General features: G+C 41.9%; 1 non-coding gene across 1 annotated transcript; it reads right to left on the bottom strand.

Moving 5' to 3' along the window:
• Positions 1-6,065: 6,065 nt before the first annotated feature.
• LOC119865082 lies at positions 6,066-6,173 on the bottom strand. Its single transcript, XR_005375943.1, has one exon. It is a non-coding gene; the product is annotated as a U6 spliceosomal RNA (small nuclear RNA).
• Between the last annotated feature and the right edge of the window lie 418 nt (positions 6,174-6,591).

Raw genomic sequence — 6,591 nt, 5'->3', positions numbered from 1 at the left:
TAAAGTTAATATGCACCTACCAAATGACCCAGCAATTCCACTTGTAAATATTTACCCAAGAAAATGAAAACATATGTCCATAGAAAGATTTATACACTAATGTCCATAGCAGCTTTATTTCAAAACTGGAAACAACCCAAATATCTATCCACAGGTAATGGATAAACAAACTGATATTCATATAATAGAAAACAATTCAACAATAAAAATGAATGAACTCTACCAAACATTTAAAGAAGATTTAATACCAATTCTTCACAAACTCTTCCAAAAATTAGAAGAGGAGAAAACACTTTTCAACTCATTTTATTTATGAGTAACTCACTGTTACTCTGAGACTAGAAACCAGACAAAGATATCGCAAGAAAAGTACAAATATCTCTCATGAATACAGATGCAAAAATTCTCAACGAAATACTACCAAACTGAATCCAGTGACATATAAAAAGGATTATTCACTCTGACCAAGTGATATTTAGCCTAGGAATGTAAGATTGGTTTAACATCTGAAAATCAGTTAATATAACATACCTAATCAGAGACATAAACCACATGATCATCTCACTAGAGTCAGAAAAAGCATTTGACAAAGTCCAACACTGTTTCTTGATTTAAAAAACTTAAAAAAGAATAGAAGGGAACCTCCCAACTTGATAAAAGGAATCTATGAAAACCCACAGTTAACATCACACTTAATAGTGAGAGACTGAAAGCTTTTCCTATACAGTCAAGAATAAGACAAGGATGTCTTACTTTTACCACTACTATTTAATATTATACTGGAAGTTCTAGCTAAGGCAATTAGGCAAGAAAAAGCAATAGCAGGAAGAAGTAAAACGAGCTCTATATTCATATGACATTATTTCCGATGTAGAAAATTGTAAGGAATCCATTAAAAAATTATTAATAAACAAGTTCAGCAAGATTTCAGGAAAAAGATCAATATACACAAACCAATTATATTCTACAGATTAGCAATGAACAATCTAAAAATGAAATTAGGGACACCTGGGTGGCTCAGTTGATTAACCATCTGCCTTCGGCTCAGGTCATGATCCCAGGGTCCTGGGATCAAGTCCCATAATGGGCTCCCTGCTCAGCAGGGAGTCTGCTTCTCCCTCTGCCCCTCCACCCTGCTTGTGTTCTCTCTCCTTAAAATGAATAAAATCTTTTAAAAAATAAAAATGAAATTAGATAATTTCATGTGGAATAGTATCACAAAGAACAGGAATAAATTTAATAAAAGACATGCAAAACTTATATTCTGAAACCCACCAAATGCTGTTGAAAGAAAGAAGACCTAAATAAATAGATGTTCCATGTTCATGAATCAAAAAACTTAATATTGTTAAATGGCAATACTCCCTACATTGATCTACAGATTTAATGTAATCTCTATCAAAATCTAAGCTGCCTTTTTTTTGTGAAATTGCCAAGCTAATTCTGAAATTCATATAGAAATGCAAGGGACCAAAAATTTTCAAAACAATCTTGAAAAGAAATATCAAAGTGGGAGGATTTATATTTCTTGATTTAAAAACTTACTACAAAGAGGTGGTCTTGAGTGGCTCAGTTGGTTGAGCATCCAGCTCTTGATTTCACCTCAGGTCATGATCTCAGGGTGTGGGAGTCTTCTTGAGATTCTCTGCCTCTTCTTCTCCCCCTCCCCCCCACTCCCATGCACATGTGCTCTCTCTCTCTCTTTCTCAAATAAATAAATTTAAAAAAAACTTAGTACAGGGGCAGCCTGGGTGGCTCAGCGGTTTAGCGCCACCTTCGGCCCAGGGCGTGATCCTGGAGGCCCGGGATTGAGTCCCACATCAGGCTCCTTGCATGGAGCCTGCTTCTCCCTCTGCCTGTGTTTCTGCCTCTCTCTCATAAATAAATAAAATCATAAATAAATAAATAAATAAATAAATAAATAAATAAATAAATAAAAACTTAGTACAAAGATATAGTAATCAGGACAGTCTGATACTGGCATAAGGATAGACATATGGATCATAGAACAGAATTGATAGTCCAGAACTAAACCCTATTTTGTATTTATGCTTAATTGATATTTGACAAGGGTGCCAAGACAATTCATGGAAAAAAAAAATAGTCTTTCCAACAAATGATGCTGGAACAATTAGGTAACCACATGCAAAGGAATAAAGATAGGCCTTTTTCTTACATTGTGCATAAAAATGAATTCAACGGGGACTAGAGGTGGGGGAAAGGGAAATTCTTTAATGAATATAGAGTTTGTTTCACAAGATAAAAAGTTCTGAAGATTGGTTGCACAACATAAAAGTACTTAACACTACTGAACTGTGTACTTTAAAATGGTTAGGATGGTACATTTTATGTTATGGATATTTTACCACAATCAAAAAAAGTTTTTAATAAAAATGTTTAATGTTTAACTAAAAATGGACCATAGACCTAAATGTAATAACTAAAGCTATAAAACTCTTTGAAGAAGACTAAGGTAAATCTTTGTGATTTGGGGTTAGACCAAGCCTTCTTAAACACCAAAAGCATAAATGACAAAAGAAAAGATAGGTAAAAAAAAAAAAAAAAAAGAAAAAAAGAAAAAAAAAGAAAAGATAGGTAAGTTGGACTTTAAAGGATGCTCTCAGGAAATGAAAAGACCTCCCACCAATGGGAGTAAATATTTGCATTTATCTGATAAGGGAATTGTATCCTCAGAATACATAAAGAACAATTGCAACTCCACAGTAAAAAGACAATAATCCCAACTGGAAAATAGGTGAAGGGTCTGAACAGACATTTCTCAAACATACAAATGGCCAAAAACATATTTAAAAAAAAGTTCAGCATCATTATTCATTAGAGAAATGCAAATGAAAATTACAATGAGAAAGCACTTTATGCCCCCTGTAATGGCTATAATAAAGAAGATAGACAATAGCAAGTGTCAGTGAGGACATGGACAAATTGGAACCCTAATACCTTGCTAGTGGGAATGTAAAATGGCACAGCCATTTTGGAAGGCAGTTCTGCAGTTTATAGTTACCATATGACCCAGAAATTCTACTCCTAGGTATATACCCAAAGAAATAAAGCATAGAAAAGTGTACACAAATGTTCATAGCAGCATTATTCATAATAGCCAAAAAGTAGAAACAACTCAAGTATCCATCAACTGATGAATAGATAAATAAAAGTGGTAGATATGTACAATGGAATATTATTCGGCTATAAAAAGATAAAGTACTGATACATACTGCAACATGGATGGACCCTATAAACATTATTCTAGGGGAAAGAAACCAGACACAGAAGACTAAGTATAATGTAAAAATGGGATGCAGAATAGACTGTAAAGATTTAGCATATATTAGTACTGCCTGGGTGAATAAATGAATTAATAAGTAAAATACCCATGCCAACTGGATTTAGAAGGTGAAAGAGACATGAAAATATGGTAAAGCTGAATTTTCTAAGCTGGGTGAGTGAGGGGCAGGTGGGAACATTACAGAGACCTGGAGACACAGGGTAGGATCTGAAGCTCTCAGGTCCCAGAGGAAAGCACAGATGTGAGAGCCATTGGCTTAGAGGTGATCAAAAAGGAGAGGTGATGGTTACATTCACCAAAGAAAGAAGTTCAGAAATAAGTCCAGGTTGCAGGTAGCTGAGCCCTCTGCCCTTGTTTCTGGAAGAGGGTGTCTAAGACCCTGGGCATTCAAGTGCCATGAAGGGTGTGTGGTACTGGGGAAAGAACTGAGGACTCAGTCAGAGGACCCAGATCATTTGCTTTAAACTCCTCCATCTTGCTGTGTGACCTCGGGCAGCTGATCTTATCTGAGGCTCTTTCTTCACCTGTAGTGGGGTATAATAATCCCAGCCCTCTTTCCCAAAACTGTTGCTGGACCAAAAGAAAGAATGCATAAGAAAGTGCTTTGTAAACCGTAAAAGACTCATCAAATGTAAGGGGTTGTTATTATTGCAGTGGGAGATGCAGAAGGCCAATAAAATGGATTTGGTTGCAGTAAGCACAGGGGTTACTTTCTGTTTCTTAAAAAAAAAGAAAAAAGGGAAAAAAACCCAGCAGCGGCAAGTACTGCCAGGTGCACAACGTAGTTTTTCCAACTTTGAGAAGCAAATAACCGAGAGGGGCCAACTGGCTCATCCCAAGAGGCCTGTCTTCACCAATAGAATCAGAAATCACGGCTCAGGGAATAGTTACAGGCAAGAGCCAGGACAGCAGGCCCTGTCCTGGCAGGGCAGGACCCAGGGGGTGTGGAGCCAACAAAGGTTGTCCACATGGCCCAAGACCTGGTCCCTGGGCCTCTGCGGCTTGGAGCTTCCTTCAGTCCCCACCCAACCAGATGTACTCCTTAGGGTTCCAGGTGGCCTGTGAATGGTGTTGCCAGCCCCCAGGCCACATTCAGGAGTATCACCTCAGGGTTAGGCAGAAAAGTGACCCTGGTTTCACCACAAAATAGGCCAGGCTGAGTGTCTATGGCTCCCCAGGTGGCCAGCCTCATTAGTGCTCAGGGCCACACTGGGCCTGCCAGGATTGTGGGCCAAGTCCAGCGCAGGAGGCGTGGGGAGGCTGGGACTCTGGGCCAATTCCAGCGCAGGAGGCGTGGGGAGGCTGCTTCCAGTTCTTTTCAGGCCCCGAGACACGTCCTTCCAATGCCTGGCTAGATGGGAGCCCCTGAAATTTGTGCCAGCCTAGACACAGTCCTCTCAAATAGTACCTTTAAGACAGCCACACTTTTCTCGAATCTTCTTGGCCAGGGCTAGAGAAGACGTTAATGACCATCTAGTCCAGCCTGCCTGCCCCTGTTTTCAGTTGAAGAACCCGAGTCCCAGAAGCAGAAACTTGCTGAAAGGTCAGATCAGGGGAGCTTCTCTGAGGCCGAACCACAGTTCTGAGAACAAAAATTGAGTCTCTGACCTCTCAGCTGCCCACCTCCTCCCTCCCCTCCTTCTTTCCCCATTACTAGTATTTTCCAGTCTCTTCTCCTTGGGGCCACTGCCCTCTCACCTCTCTGAACTTCCTGGCCAGCCCTACCGGCCTGAGGTCTCCACCTGAGGCTAAGATTCTGCTTCCCCGCCTCTGCTCTGCACTGGCCAGTTCAGAGAGCTCACCCGCTGCCCCAGGCTGCCTCAGAGATGCTCCCTAGGCAGTGGCCTGGGACATAGGGGGGTGAAGGTGAGGTCAGGAGCTACAAAAGCAAGTCCCATTCAGCCACCAATGGCTATTCATTCACTCTTCAATCCCTGAAAACTTGCTGAGGACTTAAACTCAGAGCCTTGTACAAGGCATCAAGTCACAAGCTACTACTTACCAGCTCAGCCCTGTATGCAGGTGCTCCCAGTTTGGTGGAGGTGGCACCCAAATGGGCATTTGCCACCAGGGTGATCAGCATAGGATAACAGGGCAGCACAGGGGACTCTAGAGGCCCAGAGGATGCCCCCACTACCCCCAGCCTGGGCAGTGAGAGAAGGCATTGAGCTCCAGTGCAGCTCGAGGAGACACTGCCTAAGCAAAAAGGTGGGGAAAGGCATTCCGGGAAGCCCACACTAAGATGAGAAGGTAAGCGGCATGACAGGATCAGGGAAATGGTGCTGGATGTCATGTGGCTTAAAGCATAGGCTGGGCAGGGGTGAGGGTGGGTGAGGCCGGGAGTTGGCAGGGGCCATATGTGAAGGGTGCTAAAGGCAGGTCCAACGTGTATTTTCCAACATGACCAAGCCATTAAGTCAATTCTGATGCTGTCGACCTGGAGATAGCATCCAATCCAGTGGGTCAAGGGCTCAGGCCCACAAGACTGCCCCCATCTATGCTTCTGGCCAACTGGTTATAAACTGGAAGGTCCTTCAACATGTTCCTCAGGCTCAATTAATTTGGTAGAGCAGCCACAGAACTCAGAGGAACATTTACTTCTGTTTACCAGCTTATTATAAAGGATATTATGAGGAATACAGATGAATAACTAGATAAAGAGGTACAAAAGGCAGTGTCAGGTCCAACCTTCCCTTTGCCCTCATGTTCTAGAGAGGTGCTGGGGTAGACCCAACGAGCCCACATTCTTTGTAGAGTGCTAGGCTTGCTATTTCTTTTCCTTACTAAACCTTGTCATCCTTGTGCTGGGGCCATACTAATTTTCTCTGTATTGTTCCAATTTTAGTATATGTGCTGCCAAAGCAAGCACTCCTGACTGAACCTTAGGCTTCCCATCCAGCAACAGGAAAGATGAAATCCAATCACATCTCAGGGGATTTCACCCCCTGGTGAATCAGAATCAACTATGGAACTTTGTACATGACACACACACGGGCCCCATCCCAAGATTATTAAATCATCCTTTCATTCCACAAATATTTGTGTGCATATACCACGTGCTGGATGGACACAGTTCTAGGCAGTAGGGATATGGCAATGGGCAAATCTCCTGGCCCACCTTCATGGAGTTTACACTCAGATCTCTGGAGATGGGCCCAGACATCTGTACTTAGAAAAGCTCCACTAGCGATTCCAAAGCCCGGTGTTATGGGCCTAATTGTGTCGCCCTCAAAATTCATATGTTGAGGTCCCCGTCAGTATCTCAGAATGTGATTGAACTTGGAGAT

Source organism: Canis lupus, chromosome 21 (genome assembly GCF_011100685.1).
Source record: "Canis lupus familiaris isolate Mischka breed German Shepherd chromosome 21, alternate assembly UU_Cfam_GSD_1.0, whole genome shotgun sequence".
Lineage (NCBI taxonomy): Eukaryota > Metazoa > Chordata > Mammalia > Carnivora > Canidae > Canis > Canis lupus.
This window is presented reverse-complemented; position numbering and strand designations above follow the sequence as displayed.